Source organism: Dermacentor albipictus, unplaced genomic scaffold (assembly GCF_038994185.2).
Source record: "Dermacentor albipictus isolate Rhodes 1998 colony unplaced genomic scaffold, USDA_Dalb.pri_finalv2 scaffold_23, whole genome shotgun sequence".
Classification (NCBI taxonomy): Eukaryota; Metazoa; Arthropoda; class Arachnida; order Ixodida; family Ixodidae; genus Dermacentor; species Dermacentor albipictus.
In genome coordinates, this window is record NW_027225577.1 from 4,686,198 (window position 1) to 4,705,000 (window position 18,803).

At 45.2% G+C, this 18,803-nt stretch overlaps 1 protein-coding gene and 1 pseudogene across 3 annotated transcripts in view; one reads left to right on the forward strand and one right to left on the reverse strand.

Moving 5' to 3' along the window:
• The window catches only part of LOC139052454 (alpha-2C adrenergic receptor-like), a 744,579-nt gene that overhangs the window by 299,011 nt on the left and 426,765 nt on the right, over nt 1-18,803 (forward strand). The window lies entirely within an intron of this gene.
• Nucleotides 18,698-18,803, reverse strand: part of LOC135898953 (U2 spliceosomal RNA) — a 166-nt pseudogene continuing 60 nt past the window's right edge.

The following is an 18,803-nucleotide window of genomic DNA, read 5'->3' on the forward strand; positions in this document are numbered from 1 at the left end:
GGTAAACTAAAATAGGTAATCGAAGGTTCCAACCCAAACTCCAGAATTACGCCCCAACCTGTAGAACTTGTAAGAACAAGACGTATATTATGATATTTTATATTGCGTTTTTAATGTATTTCGTTGACAATGGGTCGACATGTGTCGACTCACCTTGAATCTTCTTACGCAGCGGTGTAATGAAGTATACTTTAGATAGAGCCACGCTGCTTATAATTAATGACAACTTCTCTGAAAACGACCAAGTGTATGTTCTATATTAAGCAATAAAGAACTTCCCTTGATACCCATTCAATCCATTTGCTCTCTATATCTCAAATCTGAGTAACCTAACAGGGCGTCTAAAAGAAATGAGGCTGAATAACTTTATGTACCCTATCGTACAGCACAGCGAATAATAAGAAGCTGTGGTCCATTTGACGAAATGCTTGTGTCAAGTCAGGTTACTACAAGTCGGGGTACCTATTGAAAAAATTATTATTATTATTATTATTATTATTATTATTATTATTATTATTATTATTATTATTATTATTATTAATCCCCAGGTCTAAAGTTGGAAGCCCCGTGAGGAGCAGCTTCAGTAACGTGGGGAAACGTCGCAGTTGCTTCAGAAAGGCTAAGCACCGAGTGCGATAGCAGATTAGTAGATAGCTCTACGAATTAATGATATTAGTTTTATCGGCCGTGTAAACTCGTAAACATTCGCTTACTAACTCAATTAACAAGTATGGTGGCACGCGCGCAGAAGCAAACATGAGCACATCTCAGTCGACGACCGCGGAGACTCGCTGTCAAAACACTTGAGTGAGGAAGCGCGGCAGCAGCAGTGAGCGAATTGACCTTCATGCTACCTCTCGCTTCAACGCGACCTAAGCAGCGTAAACAAAGCGCACACAAAGCTATCAGCACTCAGCGACTCGAGCCCCTTGCATATCCCTTTCAAGATTGAGCCCGCGCGGCCGCGCCGTACGCAGCAGCCGCAAGAGTAAAACGCCCCCCTCCCCCCCTTTCGAGCGCAAAATTGCACGTACTTCACTCGCACATACAGTATTCTGCGCACGGCGACAATGTTATCGCTCTTGGAATTTATACGGAACATCACGACTAGAGGGGAGGTATAAATGCGCGTGGAGTGTCCATATAATTGCTATCACAATAATAAACATTATACAACTATATTCAGTGCTTGACTAAATACGCTTGACATGACTAAAGATGCTTAGTAGTGAGCACTAATGACTAAAAGAAAGAAGAGAAAGAAGTGGCAAAGAGAAAGAGGCGAATGATAAGAGGAGGAAGAGTAGGCTTTCGCCGTTCACCTCTTAAGTGAGATTTTAAGAGAGGCTGTGATTTTTTTAAAAGAGCATGATCAACAGGCTGTTCAATAAATCATTATTTAATTACTCCCTACTTATGCGCACCCACTGGAAACTGTACGAAGCAAAATACCACCACGTTGACCTTCTGCAAAGCCAGGAAATACAATTACGTAAAATTTACATATTCATCCACAGTCCATCGTAATTTGCGACTCAAGGCGTTACCTTTGTTTTAGGACAGGAGGGTTGCCTTTAAAAAAAGTTATGGGGTTTAGTGGTCCAAAATGACGTTTTCATTATGAAGCATGCCGTAGTGAGATACTGCCGAATAATTTGGAACGCCAGGGGTTCTTTAACTTGCATCTGAAATCTAAGAGCATGGGTGTTTTCGCATTTCTTCCCCGTCGATATGCGGCCGCCGTGGTCCCGTTTGCCTTATCTTTTTTTCGAAAGTACGCTGATTCGAGGTAAACTCACTACCATTAATTAGCGCCTGTTGCGTACCGCGAGACATGCTTTTAACATACTATACTGCACATACTATACTGCGCTGCACAGCTGCACTGTCCTGCCTTAGAACACTGTGAACGAGAGACGTGCGGATGTTAAATCAGCGTATCCATCCACAAAGAAAACAAAAGTTACCTTAAATTCAGCTCCGTTGCGCTTCTTCGATACGAATTGTTCTAATCTATTTTCACTTACATTATGGACTGCTTTCTCACATTTCTTTTATCTTCTGAAGGAATGCCCATTAGTGTGAGCGATTTGCTAAACTGCCTCCGGACAAACTCAGCTGGAACGAAAAAAAAAAAGAGAGACAAGACGCCAGAAGAAAGTGCGAGAGAATAACAATCCATTTCTACGGCTGGTGGAATCACACTGGTAAAAACGCAGATAATGGCTTTTTGAACACATTTCCGACGTGGCTACTTAACCGTGGCGATGGCATTTACGTTCTATAATTTTCAGCATCGATTTCGCCTACTAAGTTCTGTACGGGTGCTAACCGTCGACGCTGACCCCATTTCCCTGGAACGGTTACCTTCACTCCGAGGGTCGTTAGCGCCGAGCTGAATTACAATGTCGCAAAAAAAATAAAAATGACTCACCTACTTCGTTCACTTTGCTTCCTCTTTTCCTTGTTTACTGCGCTTGGATATCATGGTTACAAATGGATGCGCCGACTCCCGCTACCGAGACGTAGTCGTTCTTGATTTCCTTTTTCTTCATTTTCTTACTTCTTTTATATTATTTTTTGTGAAGTAGAGGCCACGCGATTCAATATTACAGTGTTCCTTTTCTGCATTTTGGATATGCTTCATTTTATTACCCAAAAGAGCCATAAACTTCATTGCAGGAACGAAACGTTGTACCATTTCAGTAGCTAGCGAAGGTTTATCATCCATCTAGTCAATCGTTGCCCACTACTGGGTTTACTTAATATTAGACTTTGGTGTGGGTCATATGGTTAGCTGTATGTTAAACTCCCAGCAACCAAGTTATACAAAAGCTTACCTAAAAGTAGAAGTGATGTCTTTGCAAAGGGCGTGAAATAAATGGCCTAGCATAACCACTGAGCCATTTTCTAAATAAAAATGAAATCGTAAAACGTGCAACGCGGTATCGGGGTGCCGCTTGTTAGCCACACTTAATCGTCCGTAGCTTTCTTCCGTTTGTTAAACGTGTTTACTTTGCCTTTACTTTTCCCACGTACAGTACGTCGTACTCAATCTGCCACTGCGGAAGGGGCAGCTGTTCCTCGTTTTCTGTAAGACGTACGTCGCCCAGTGGCGCGGGTGGTAGTAGCATTTAAGTTTCATGACATCGCCATTCAGACAGCGCCAAAATACCAGACGTCCTTGTCTCACGCTGCGAACATCTGCCTCCTACGACATAGATTTAAAAAAACAAACATCGTGGGCAAAAGAATAAAAGTGCCATTCGCTTTTCGTGCTATTGTTTGATTCTCTCCTGTGCTAGAATAAAATGAACCACACGCTAGATTCATAAAAGTGGTAGACATATAGCTGAGATGGCACGAAACTAAACGGCAACGTTATATGAGAGAGCAGCTGTACGAGCTGACTATCTCAAAAAGTAAGAAAAAAAAAGCAATTGCGAATGGCCGGTTTTGGTCGTCTCGGACACATCGGATGAGAGGCACTCACAGAAAATGGAGAATGTGCATTTAAATATTGAATGACCAATCTATCTCGGTTTTCGCGAGTCCTTCATGTTCCATTCAACAATTTGTTTCCTGCTACACAACGAAACTCTTTTCCGACCAAGCCCATTTTCATCTTGCAGGAGCAACTGTTCTTTGAATTATTAGCTCGGTGGGTGATCTTCCACTGTTTCTCTCTGCGATTTATGTTTCTGTCGTTGACCTGGTCTGGAAACAGGGCTCCGATAATAGTTCTCTGAGGTGTAGTCCTTGCAGCCGAAGGTCGGGCAACTAAATCGCGCCTACACGAACACGCCTAGGGGTTACTTACGTTTTTCACATAAACAATATCAGCCCTTAACATGTGCTAAAAAATAAGTTGGCGTTGCAGTTAAAAGCTTCCCAAAAACTTCATTCTAGCAGTCCAGAGCAATCTTAACTGAAACGCCAATGCACCTTTCTTTTGCGTAAATTCTAGGGCCAGATATCGTAAAACTGGTGTCCGCCTTATGATTTCGGTAAAGCAGGCAAAACGCTACCACTTATAACATTCATCCTCGCACTGCGCTATTTACTCTAAAGTATATTACCGCCAGTTAGTCATGTTTTTCAATTAATTACGTGGAATATCAGACTGGTTGTGCAAGTAATTCCCGCCTGATCATGTAATCTACCTGAAAAGACCGAATCGCGCTTAACCTTGGTGTGATATTTTTTGTTGAAAAACCTGTTCAAATCGAAAAATATATTATGATGACCACCAGCTTCTGGACTTGGAGTGGGATTGTGGTTGGCAAAAGATAGAGTTGCCACTTCGTTCAAAATTGCACGCGCAGGTTAAAGTGCGGCTACTACAAGCGATTATATGGTACGTATTTGAGCACGTACTCCTCATTCTATTGCCTGCATGTCAGCTTATCCGATCACACGCATGGGCGGAGCTCACAAAGAACATTTCAATGGTCGCTTTCAAACTTCCCTGGATGTGCTACCTCTCTTCAAGGGATATGCTTCCCCCAAACCATGTAATGTCATATAGACATCTTATTGTCAAGTCTACATGTTGACATGTCTATACGGTGACATGTATACATGTCCTTGACAGACTCTAAACATTCCCTACTGCATGGTCTTAACCAGCGCATCAGTATTAGTGCGCACTACGCTTCCCACAAGTTTGTTAATGCCTAAGTTGAGGGTTGGTCCTGTATTGCGGTTTACGTATTACACCGTAATACTCGAGCTACCTGAGACACCTCGGGAAAAGCGACCCGCAGATTTTCATAGCGCATTCAATAGCTTTACGACACAGCGCTTCATATGCTTCGGTACGTTCCTTAAATTCAAAACCCTGCCTTGCGCACTAAATTCTTATTTGCTGCGCGCTCAGGTCTTCTTTCCAGCACGCGCTTTTAAGTATTCGCTGTTACTTTTTCATTGCGTCATTCATCATAGAATACGCTTGCTTTAACTAAGTATTCGCTGTTGTTTCTTTAAGACGTACTTGATGATACAATACACTTGCTTTCACTGCCAAAGTACGCACGTCAACATTGCATCTTGTTTGTTCCTTGGGTGCCTTGCTTCGGACAGAACTCATTTATTTACAGCGCGAACTTCCCTATCAATGGTTCCTTTTGCCTGTGCATTGCGACGGCCACTTTCGCCTATGGATGATGACTGGCACGAATGCATGTGCTCGAAGGCAGGGCGTGGAACGAGACCCCTTTGGGACGAAATGCGATGAGAGCGGCTGTGCGTCGAGAGACTCAATAGCGTCGTACATTGGGAAAGGCAAGAGGGGATTGTGACTGACGCTATTTTCCCGAGTTAGAAAACTCATATCCTTTCAAAGTTGATGTTCACAGGGTATAGCTGATGGAGATTTTTTTTCTACATATCGCTATAACAACGACCCCGTTTGAATAGCTGTCTCAACATTGAGAAACGAAAAAAAGAATATTTCAAAAAAAAACTGGTTTGTTGGCTCTCCATTCCAAAGCTGGAACCCTTATGATCTGCATACGAAGAGCCGGAGAATCGAAAACTGCTACGCACTTGGCTGCTTTTATAGCTAAGTAGTGCGAATGTTCCATTTTGATACGGATAAAAGACCACTACCAATCTCAAGAAGTAAAAAAAAAGATATCTGCTTCGATGAAACTTCAACAAAGATCTGTCTCGCCCATTGCTGCCGAAGGTTTGGGTTTCCGCTTCTTATTCATGCTAAATGGTTCTAACATTTCTCTTTGTAAACAAAGTTGCCGCAGATACTCTTTAAACGTTAACTTTTTGACGTGCAAAATATTTCGCGGGTTGTAACAACTTGTAACAGTACGACTGGCGCCATACCGGCAGAATATTGTTAGGAGAAATGGTGTCGTAGTCCGCGCGAACTCTCGCGACATCTTTCACATCTGAGGGAGACGACAAAACGGCTATGTCGTCTTCTGAAATAGCAAACGAAGAAGTATAACTGCACCCTGAGGTTGAGTAAAACTAAAAATGCACGAATATAAGATACGGGCGGCTGTGCTAGCCTGAAATTTGCAGCAGCACCGTGGCGACATAGATTGTGACAGCTCTGCTCGGTGCTCAGTATTTCTTTAGTAATGAAGAAATATTAGGCGACATTAAATACGGAAGTGCGTGCAGAATCAAGTTGAAAGGCTTTAGAAGCTTTTCATTCATGAGATTGGCCGAAATGTGGCGAGACCTAAGCCGACACGTTAGCGACAAATGCGGCGCAGGACAGGCGCCAAATTAAATAAGAGAAGCTTGAAGTTATTGCATCTTCGTGTGAAAAATCAACGTTTTCTTCCAGATAAATTAAGGCAGTTTACATGAACACTCTGCCAGTCCTAACTGGCTTTCCCACTTTTTTTGGCTCTCTTTAGTATCTATTTAGATGCGACACCCAGTTGCAAATTAGAGCCGCTTTTGTACTTGTCGCATAGGTCTGAAGTGGTACATATTGAGAAGATTTCTACCGTACTAGAGCTTTTGGCAACTTATGCTCCAACCGCACACAGAAAGTAATAATATGAGCACGTATGAGCATTATTAAATGGTTCAAGATTTTGTGCTGTCAAGCTGACACATGGATATTGCTGGCACAATGCAGAATTGTCCGTCTGTGCAGCCTCTCCAGTCGAACCCCGATTTAACTCTATGCCCACATAGAAGTGTATGGACTGTTATACGTGGGTTTCCGGGAAAGAGATTGAGGCAGGGAGTGTCTGTACTATTCCAGTTATCAATATTAGGCAGTAAAAATAGAGTTCAGATTAAGAATAAAAAAACACGGTTAGAAGCTGACAAGAAAGCTAACGAATATAACAACGCCACAAGAAAAAAATCATCCTAGTTTAACGTCAGTCCACGCCGAAAACTAAATGACCTTTACATTTTGCAGTCCTCAGTGATTTGTGCAGAGGTTCTCCTTGTACTAAATGAATGGCATGCCCAAATGCACACCCTCATTTCACGTTGAGCCCAATGTGGTGAGCGCAAGTGCCTGACTTCGTACATAACTATGCAGGACGTCTCATTCCGAACGCTGACCTCTTACTTTGCGTCCACTAAGTTATATCTTAAAGGGACACTAAAGTGAAAAATGATTTCTTCTGCATCAGTAACTTACCGTTCTACCACCACTCCACCACCACAAACACCACCACCACAAAAACACCACTCTTACAACGACAAGACGTTTAAGCCAGAAAAAGCGCAGAACGAAATACGGGTGGCGACGGCTTTTTGAAGTCCCCGCACCTGGTGGCTGTGACGTCTTGGATTTTGATGGAATCTTCTAGGGTCTACTAATTATATATATCGGTACATATTGACTACATTGTGCTTTAAAGGAACCAAATATTAAACATGGCGAGTTTCGGGAACCCTTAGTCAGCCAACGCGGCCCAAATGCGAAAACATACTTTGGAATCCCTGACGTCACGCTGACGTACTGGCGCTGTGGTTTCGGCGCGAAATTCTAATACTGATACTTGGACCTTCATTTTCTCATATAATAATCAAACTATTTTTTTTGAAATGACTACCTGCAAGGTTCTCAAACCATGCTTCATAAGTCTAAGCGGATTTATTGTTTCGCTTTAGTGTCCCTTTATGAATAGGTTCGCTTTCTGTTGCCGATGACTACCTGTAATCTAGTCGCTTTAAACCAAGCTGCCCCAATTGCGCAATTGTAGCCCAAGGAGGAGGAGGAGGAAATAGAAAGAGAAGGCAGGGATGTTAACCCTGCGCAAAGTTCTGAAGAAATAAAACACCAACGCAGCTTACCACATTTCAGCATGGTACCTCTAACTTTGTCGCCCAGTCTAGGCGTGGCATTTCATGGGAAGTGGCCAGAAATAAGCCTATAAGAGGCGCGTTTTCCCCTGTATTGCTGAACGTATGAGGATTTCGAAAGATGCAATGTGCTTGCGCCTGCGCTAAACCTTTCAAGCTACCTCGAGAAATTCCTTCCCTGATAAACTCAACACCAGCTAACTGTTCTACTGCTTCTCAGAGGAAAGCCTGCAGAACAAAATTGTAGCTTTTTCAGTCAGAGTCAGCGCAGGCGCCTCGAAAGTAGCTTGCCCCGCCAGCTGGGTCCGGTTCACAGGCCGTCAAGATTTTGACAGGGTAAGCTCCAAGCGCGTCTGTCGATATCGTAAAAAATAATGAAATGCGAACAAAACTGGCAAACTGAACGACGTCACAATATATAGCTCTCTAAGCAAACAAGAGGGATATATTTCTATCAGAAAAAGAAAACTGTCAGAAAATTGTCGGAGCGGCTCCTACTAGCGTGACGTCAAATTCGTCGAGACGTATATGGGAGTACGCGAAGCCTGCATTTAACGGTGTTATCTCCTGAACTTCCCAAAATTGATGATATTTCGAGTTTTCTTTTAAGCTTCTGTGTAATGCTCGGTAGTCGTTTTGTATTTTTTTCCCGCTATTCGCCTTATTTACACACATAAATCTATCTCATTTGCCCGCTCTCCTTTCGGGTCTTAAGCGAACTGGTCGCGTTGGAAGCGAAAATTGGCTTCATAGAACGCAGCGGCGGTTTAGAGGCCATTTTGGCACCCAGCCTAAGAATGGGCCAAAGCCCGCTCGCCCTTTGCGTGAACCTCATTTAATAGCGGCGCCCATAAAGGCTCTTATATCGCACGTAAACAGGCTGAACTCCGAAAGAGCGGCGGCACAAGAGTGCGTGGCGCCACTGCCGATCAATAAGTAAACAAACAAGCAAACAAACAAACAAGCTAGCCGGAGAAATAGCCGGCTACCGCTCTCTAAGCCTGTTGGGAGCCGTGCGCAGGCGAAACGCTCGCGTTCAATATTCTGTTGTCACCGGGACGTTGGACGCTCTCTCTCTCCAATATAGGTCCCAACGGACTCGGGGTTGGAAATGGGTATTCGTAAAAAAAGTGCGAAATTGTTTTCAGTTTTATGTTTGTTTCTTTTCCATCTAAGACATAAGCAGCTTTTAGGTCGCCCCTCGTGTAAATGCGCTTTAGTTTCCTGGCATATTTACTCCGGCTTTGATTTAGGAGGAGTGGTGAAAGGAGGGGTGAAAATTTCCCACTCTCTCTAGCACATACCGTTTTTCACAGTGTTCTCTCCGAGTTAACAAACTCGAGCGCACTGACGCTCGGTCACTGGATAAGCACGAGAGAGAGAGAGAAAACGAAGAGGGAAAGATATGCAGGTTAACCAAGGACGTGGCCAGCTGGCTACCCTACACTTGGTGAGGAGGAAAAAGAAAACTGCTTAATCGAAATGGCTATTATGCTTTGTACCTGAAGTTATATGTCCGCATTCCTTTTTTCAATTTCTTTGCAGTGATACCATAAATCAATTACTGTAGGCATAGATTGCACAGCCATTGAAGTTAATTTTTTACTGCCTCTTAACGTAACCTTTCCTGCGCCCACCTGTCTTCCATCAGTTACTCAGGACAGTGTGTACAGCTAATTCAGTGTATACACCGATGCGCTGTGTGGTAAAAGTTTGTTAAATCGACGGCATTGCTCTTTTGAAGGGCACTCTAAACGCTTCAGGTAATGAAACATTTACTGTGAAACGAGAGATGCCGTTCAATCGGCTGGCTTTAGATGCAGCAGCACCTTGAATTTAACGAATTCATTGTGCGCGTAAGCGCAGTCGCTCCATACTCTGACACCTCGCAGGCGCGAGCCCGTCATCCGGTGAGGTCGATGTCAACCGACGCCGGGCCGCACGTCAGCGCGGGCCGTTCACCAGCATTCGTAATGATGGCAGCGCAGTTTCCCCCGTCCGCGCTATGTTGGCAACGTCCTTTGTCTCTGCTTTGGCAAGTCTCGGCGCATCTGTGCTCCTATTGGGAACACGTCGGTGGAGTCTCGACCCTGCGCAAAGCCATCGTTGCGCCGAGACCTTTACCGCCGACTATATGACGGATATATCTGAAATTCCCAGAGCCCTTTTACACATTCAGTGAAGCTGCCTTGCACAGCATGGCTGTCCTCACGTTAACGGCGGTGTTGAATCGGACGGTGCTGCAAAAAGAGCGAAGAAGGGAGGGGGCCGCAAATTCTACCCTTGGTACAAATGCCCACGAACTTCTTTCTTTAATGGAATTAAAGGTGAGGTTTCCGCCGTCGGCGGAGTTGCAGTTATGCGTCGCGTCACGTTCATGCCTTGTTTCTTCTGCTACGTGATGCAAGTCATGTTGGCGAAGAGGGGCTGGGGAGCAGGGGCATGGAATTCTGGTGTTTTACGTGCCAGAACCGCGATTTGCTTATGAGGCACGCCGTAGTGCGGGATCCGAATTAATATTGACCACCACGGGACATTTAACGTGCCCCCAATGCATGGCACACGGGCGTTGTTGCATTTCGCCCCCATCTAAATGTGACCGCCGTGGCCGAGATTTGACCGCGCGACCCCGTGCTTAGCAGCGCAACACCGTAGCCGCTAAGCCACCACGGCAGGTTGTTGGGATAATGCAAAAAAGATAGAGCTAGAGAACAATGCAGGTATATTGAATACGATATACTTTAGCGCAGCTCCTTATAGGCTTCTTAATGTATGGGCACATCAGAAACTAATGTTCAGGAGTGGTAAGGCACGAAATGTTTCTTTGAGATTCCTATTTACGCAGATTTTATTTGCGACACATTCGTAAAGAGTTAGAATATAGCCCTGGCATAAACGGAGATTTCCTTGTTCTCCTCCTACTTTTCCTTTTATATCACTATTCAGATGCGCTTGATCAGAATGTTCGAACCCGCTGCGATGCCATTCTGCATTATTGCCATTCACTTCTGAATGAGCCGCGTTTCTGGTTTCTTTTAGTTCCTTTATTTCTTTGTTTTCTTGGTCCACCGATTGACGTGTTCAGCTGTTTACAACATGTCAGGCCCGCTCAGTTTTTTTTTTATTGCCATCGATTGATACATCGGTTGTTATTGATATTTATCTTCGTATTGAATGGCACCTCAGAGAAAAATCGCACCGACAACAACGCCTTCAAGACAACAACAGAAAGTCTTCGTTAAACATGGAGCGAAGCAGTAATTATTACGTTCCTAAGAGATTACGACATCGCCTGGTTTGGGCGAACATTTACATGGTAAGCACAATTTGTCGTTGTATAACATATACTCAGCGGCGACCTTCCGCGAATATTCATTTGAAATTTAAAATCAATAACTGTGCACTAAAAAGTTTTCGTTGTATAAAAAAATATTTGTGACCATCTTCTGAGAACTTGCATTTTAAATGCCACAATCATCACCTGTGCACTTAAGTATGGAGTACGCATCCTTTCTGGTACCCTCCTTTCCTCATAGTTTCCTGGCACCTGGTCGGACCAGTGTGAGAGTTCTTAGCATCGTAAACACGTACTAGCAAAGTTCAGTGACACCTATATGCAAATATAATATGGCGCCTTCAAGAGCCTATCCTGCGAACATTCTCTATTTGAATGGTGCGGGGTTAGAGCAACATTTCCACACGATACTTTTCTTAACCTAAGCAATTCACAAGAGCCCACAACCACACGATGGTACTACGCCAGATAGCACTCGCTGATCTAATCAGACTGAAAACGAGCCTTGACCAAAACTAGGCACGATAATCTATTCTCAATTTTCTCATTTACTTTCCTGCCAGGTCGGTTCCTCACATCCGTCTTCGCAATTGCATCTCTTAACGTTTAATTTTGCAGCTGCAAGACAGACGAACCCGACAAGTTCCTGCGATGGTTGGAAATCGATTGCTGGTTTCCCGAGCCGTGCAGATGCGGAAATTCAATTTGTTAGGGCGCGTTTACTTGGCAGGCGTTGGTTTCCGGAGCATCGGGGTTTCCTCGTGCGGCCCACGAAGCGCCCTAAAGCAAGCAATAACAAACGGACGATGCGAGCGGCGCACTCAGTACGACGTTACGATGGTGCAGCTTCGTTTCTCAACAAGCAAGTGACTGCAAGATTCTTGTTTTGTTTTTGTTTTTCTCGCCTTCGTCTCTGCTACACTCGCCGTCTGCTGACGCATGTGGCAGCTACTGCGCACTGACACGAACTTAGCTTTCACGCACTCGTCTGCGTCCCAGACAAAGCGATCGCGCGCTGCGCCCCTGCAGTTTCGTCGAAATCCGCCGGATCGCTTCCCGTTATGTTAATGCAATGCAAGACTTGGGTTAACATCGCTTACTATAACGAACGATAATATATGGCTGCGGCGTTAGCAGGCGGGGTCTGCAGAACCGGAACGCTGGAAACAAGAACCCGTACGAACGCACACGCACGCACGCACGCAGGCACGCACGCTCAAGTATGCACGCTGTGTACGCATGCACGAATTCGATGGACGCCGATGCGATACTTGTCCGTTCTTTTGTTGTGTAAATATCCGCACTGCGTGAGGTGTCTTACAAGGGCAAAATTGGTCTTGCAGTCTCTTCCAATCCTGTGATCACATTCAATCCGCTCTCGCTATTATGTCTGCTGCTTAGCCAAGAAGCGATGCAACACTTGTCAGGCGGTCCTTATAATTGGTTCGTCTCTCATTCGTAGTCAGGGGCCCTATAAAACCAAATCTGGTAATGTTCTACGCACGCACTGAATTTACATTTTACTCGCTATCTAACAATAAATCCGAGTTAATTCACTATTTAATGGTGTCTCGATAGCGCAGCAAAACAATTCACTGTCCGTGTGTGCCGGCCCGACCCTTCCAAGTGTACTTGTGAGGATTGATGTATACTATACAACAAAATATTTAGCTGTTCCGGAAGCTTACTTCGTTTTGAATGATGAATCAGTAATTGGTTTACAAGAAGGGCGTTTAGTTCGCTGCTGCGGCTTTTGAGACCCGCATGGAACACAGAACGCGACGCCACTGGCGACGCCCGCATCGCATCCTCGGCTGCTCATTGCCTGCCCCTCGGACCGTGGCACCGACTTCCCCGACGAGCGCGCTAAGCCTCGACACCGTATAGCACTGCTCCACAAACAGAGGACAGTTTGCGCTTGCCGAGGCCATATCCGCCCGCAGCGAGCCGACGCTTGAGCTCCGACTCTCGGCCCCTTGGCTGCGTCCAGTGCTTGCTATCTTCTCTCCGAGGCATATACACAGAGGACACTTGCATGGCACGGCTGCGCTTCCTCGTTCGGCCGTGCAGTCACAGGACTTTCTTTTCTTTCTCTCTCTCTGTCTGTCTTCTGCCTCGGAAAAGGGCGTCGAGTATCGTGGCGTTGTATGTCGCTCTTCCATATCCGGTGCTCCATCGAGCGGAAACTGAAATGGGGCCGTGAACAAAACGCAGTAAACGGAGACAAAAGAATGGTTTGTCTGATCGTTGTCTTTGGATCGCGCTTTCCATCTGGCTCTTATTTAAACGACGGAATAAAAGTGTGGCTTGCTTTTGATGCGCAATGCCGGGTGTGATCAAGTCGAAAACCCTTCACGATTATGATTGTTAGCGATAACCAAGAAACGATACGCTAGAAGACAAGGCCGACGGGTAAGCGTCCTTCTCATCCGATGCTGATTTCATAGCGTCGTTTTCTCTGGAAGGTAATCACGATTCGCATTCCCTTTCAACTTCCGCGGTTGTGTATCCTCAGCTTTTTAATTGGCTGCTGAAATGGCAGATCAATAAACGAAATTATGATTCGACGTCTCTCTGGTCACCACGAGGTGAAACTGTCGTCATTATAAGAGAACCTCAAGTTACCCTGCACCTCTTAATCTTATTTCACTTTACTTCATTAAAAGCAAGTGTGGATGACGAAATTGCAAAAGGCGGATTTAAATTGCCAGCGCGGGATGTTGACTGTTAAGGCTGAATGCTGCCATCAGATAGTTGAAGCCGAAGGCTACAGCCTTCTCATACGAAATCCCTCTTCCCTCCCCTCAATCCACCTCGTGCGTTTATCCAAGGATAGCATTAAGATAGCGTAACCTACAAATCGACAGCTGTGATATTTAATCAAGCCCCATATACTAGCGAATGTAAGTTCCTGCAGAGCCGCTGCATGTGGTAACGATGAAAAATGAGACACAAGCACATGCTGACGAACAAGCGTCTGAAATCCCCCTCCCCTGAGAGGAAACTGTAGGCTACATGGGCCTCGCCACTCGGACAAAGTTGCAAGCACGTTGCCTGTGCTCCTCGCAGCAACATCGCTTCGCCGTGGTCCATGCATATCCATTACCCTAAGGCGTCACTCTCGATCAGGATACGACGCAAGGAATGCCTTGATATCGTTACGGACTACTGGCATTTACATTGGCGTATATACGCTGGCTAATCACTCTGCTTTTCAGAGAAGAGCTTTCTACTTCTCTCTTCTGACATTTAGTAAAACAAATTACAACCACTGACACATCCTTACCAACACGCGTTAACAAGGCTGATAAAAGAAGTTATCCGCTGTGGTGGCTTATTCGCTTTGGCGTTATGCTGCTAAGCAGGACGTCGTGGGTTCGTTTCCCGAGCGCGGCGGCTGTATTTCGATGGCGTTGTAATGCAAAAGCGCTCCTGAAACAGGATTTGGTGCAGAGAGAGAGAGAAAGAGAGAGAAGAATAGAGGAAGGCAGGGATGTTAACCAGTCACGAGTCTTGTTGGCTACCCTACGCTGGGGGATGGGAGAAGGGGAAGAGAGAGAAGGGAGAGAGAATGTGTAGATACGTGTACGGACAGCACTTGCGTTAAAGCCGCTCGCGCAATCCAGTAGTTCTGAAAAAACACAAAAGTGCCTTCACTGCCTTCTGAGCCGATGAACGGTCGTGGCGGTGCTCTAGTATTGTCTTTTCACTGAGAGGACGATCATCTAATTTCCTCAATGTGTTGGACAAAGATTGTCTTTGTGCTTGAAATCGAGGACAATGGCACAATAAGTGGTCAATGTTCTCCTCGCCTCCGCAAACATCACATGCAGGACTATCAGCCATTCCAATTAGTGCTGAGTAGGCACTCGTGAAGGCAACTCAAAGCCATAACTGACACAGAAGAGACGCTTCACGTCGGTGCAGACCAGCTCGAGGTCTGAGTTGCAGTGACGGGTTTAGTATGTGCAGTCTTGTGCGCCTTGTGTGTACGGTATTCCACTCTGCTAAGGAGATCGTGCGTGTTAGAATGCGCTGCGTCCCCATTCCTTTCTCAAGGAATGGGGACGCAGCGTTCTCCTTGGCTGGACGTCCGAGCTGCCTTATCGGCGTCATAATTCCAATGATACCGCAATGACCTGGTATCCACTGAAAAAAGATATAATGGCCTTTTTCTCTTAAGTGATGGACGACATGGAACTCACAATCAGCTCCGCGATTTCGCACGTGAGCTGATCATGAGTTCCATGTCGGAGAAATGACTGCACACATTGCAAGGCCGGCTTTGAATCGCAGAAGACTGCCCATTTTCTAGGACTTTCAGTATTTATCACTTGAAGCGCGTCGCGGAGAGCCGCGAGCTCTGCATCTGTAGATGTAGTGACATGGGAAGTCTTGAACCGCTTGGTTATTCTCATTGCTGGTATAACTACAGCGCCACCGGAACAGGTTGATGTATTTGATTCATCAGTGTAGACGTGTGTGCAGTCGCTGTAAAAGGGTAAAAGAAACCTTAGGTGGCCAAAATAATCCAGACCCCCACCAACGGCAACCGTCGTAGAAAACTGTACAACTTCGGGCGTCCCAATGCAACAACGAATTTTCTTTTTTTCATTTTTTTTAGAAAGCTTAATATAAACTTTGTGGAATGCTACTTGACCGATTATTTCTGCCAATATTCATAAAATGCTTAGCGCACAACCTGAGGGTTACAGAAACGTCAAGCGGAAAATCTGTTTCTGCGGTCGATTCGCCGCCTCAGTTACCCGGGAATAGACTTCGCTTGAACTCTAACCTAACCAAGCAGCGCGGTGACTGCCGAGGCAGTTGCGATTGCGCAGCACGTACATACAATGGAGAAGTTAGCACCCTAACCATTTGTGACAGCTCGCTGCGCTTCTTTCTTTCAACAAGTTCGCAAAGTGAAGCAGACTACGCAACACCGCAGCCACGACGTTGGCACTCCAAGTCATCGGAGCTATGCGCTAGCGGAGAGCGACGTGATTAGTCGTCTAAGTCGAACTATGAAAAAATTGAAGCAAGGCGGAACGAATCGAAGGGCACGCCGTGGTTGCCCGAGCAGGATTTTGTTTAGCGTTGAAAGCCTGATTGCCATGAATGTCCCCAGCTTTGGTGCGCGGTTGCTGCTGATGCTGTTCCGTCTTGAATGTTTTTCGTGGCTCGATCTTTCCCCGCGCTTCAAAGCGCACGAAAGGAAAACGGTGGAAGCGCTAGGATAATTCGATTGAGGTCAACTGCAAAGCAAAACAGAGAGCTTTGGTTACTGTTTGCTCTTTCCCGCTGTCCGCTCGAGTGTCTCCCCCTGAGGCGTTCCGAGTTTGACTATGGTTGGGGACAATTTGTCTTTCTTTTTTTTTTCCCCGGCTTGCACGCTCCGTTAGCAGATTACTTGGGCGAATAGAGATTAGGCTGGCCTACAAGACAAATATTTACAACCGCCTTCTTGCTTCCCGATGTAGAGATTAGATTGACTGGAAAAGTGTTTTCATCGCTTCTCGCTTGCTTTTTTAGGTTATCTACACGGCTGAACTTCCCCTTTATTCTACATTATAAGATCGGTTTGAAGCTCCGCTAGTCAGAAATTGTAAGCATAATTAGGAAAGTGCCATGTTCTTTCTTTTATCTTTTCTTTTTTTTCTGTCCCGTTGGTCCGAAATCAAGACTCGCTTGCTCTGGTATTACATTGGAGGCGGTTACTGTGAGACGTTGTTTGCAAGCATAGCGCACATTAGTTCGCCATTAACACGACATGAGTAAAATAAAATAGTACTCATTTTGTAAAACTGAGAGACAAATATGTGTGCTTACTATAACAACGTGTTTTAAGGCATCTGTGACAACACTCTGAGAAGAAAAAAACGGTAGTATGAATACAGGTCACTCTTTGTTCAATGCACGAAGAACCTGGTATTACGAAGGATGTTTCAAAGTTCTCGTGAAGCAGGCGAAAAGTTCTTTTAATTATATTTTTGAAATGTAAACTGATGTTCTTCTGGGCCCATGAAGCTGAGGGAAAGCTCTTGTGTCCATGTATTTCTCTTCTTCGACTCGTCCCATAGCGCACTGGTATTTTTTTTTAAATCATAAACGACGTTACCGGAGATAACTTATGATCTTTATGAAGGGACGATGACGAAGCGGCTCTTCGGGGTTTAAAGCACATAAGTAATGGAGTAAGGAACACCGAAACATAACAAGTGCTTTATACTCTTTAAACCATGAATGTTAACAAACTGGTAAAGCTTCCTGCCACGTTGAAAAGGCTCTTGTATGGAACTCAGCTTTTTGTCAAAGCGCGGACGTTTAGGAAGGAAGGAAGGAAGGAATCAGGAATAGACGGAAAGACAGGCAGGTTAGCCAGTTCTCAGACAAGCTGGCCACCCTGTGCTGGGGAAAGGGGATAAGGGTAATAAAAGGTCATAGAAAAGATGCTGACGTTCATTATGTATAACGTCATTGGCCTTGTTACATCTGTTTACTGTCAAAATATCTTAATAAGGTTATCTGTGGTGATGTTCTTGGGCTTTCTTGGACGTTCTTCGATGCTCGTGGAGAGAGAGAAATTAAAGAAAGGAAAAGCAGGGAGGTTAACCAGACTAAAAATGCAGTCTGCTACCCTACAGTGGAGGAGGGCGGAAAGGGGCGTAACTTAGCTAACTATTTTTGACGGCTTAGAAAACGTAGGATTATGCGACTTCTTCATATTAGTGTTAGCTGTGAAGCATTGGGAGTCGGACCAGGTATAGCAAAATATTAGCCAATAATTGCCGCAGGAAAGAAAGGGTAACAACACGATAGAACGCTCCTTGCTGGTCTTGTCCTCCGATGATGCGCAGCTTTCAAGGACTGATGATTTCTTGAGCGAGCAAAAAGTGGCACGGCATGGCTCCGTAATAGTGGCCGTGGTGCATACCGCAAAATTCAGTACTGGGCCCCATGATTTCTAACCCTAGCAATCGTCGGCCTTGCGGATTCGCTACCTTGATTTGTCCATGAATCATTTCTTATTCAAAGATGATTCGCCGCAAGGAAGATGAAGATTATTCCTCTCGCAAATGCTTATTCAATGTTGCTTTCGCCAACAAATCAATGAATTCACTTGTTATAAAATCATCAGACAAGAAAGCACCGGTGAGAAGGTCCACCATGTTTTCGGAGCAATCACTGATCGCGACCTGTCTTGCGGTGTTCATGCCTTATGACGAAGAACAAAACTTACCTACATCTAAAAGTGTGTTATGCTAAAATCGCGGTGTTCAGGGTATTGCAGGGCAAGGTGCGGTCCTCACACTGCCTAACCTGTCTGCCTTTGCCAACATCTCCACTTGTTCTTTGTGAACAAAATAGCTGTGGGCAGTTGCTTGTTGAGATTTTGACGCCTTCTGTGCGACCATCAACGGACTCAGTGCCAGTCTTAACGCTGGGCGTTCACACTTACGTTAGTCATTTCGTACTCAAGCATCGCACTCGTCCTTGCCTTCGATGAGCCTTCCACTTTTACAGCGAAGCTGTAAATGGCTAGGTTCTGGAAAAAATTACTTGCGTACGTCTGTCGAGCCTTGTAGATCGAGAATTTCGCACCATACGTGGACCGATCCCGAAGATAGTGCAATTACAGGCCGTGCCGCGGTGGAGGTTAAGCAGGCTTTAAGCGCTCCGCCAACTTGCAGAAATAACTTCAATGCAT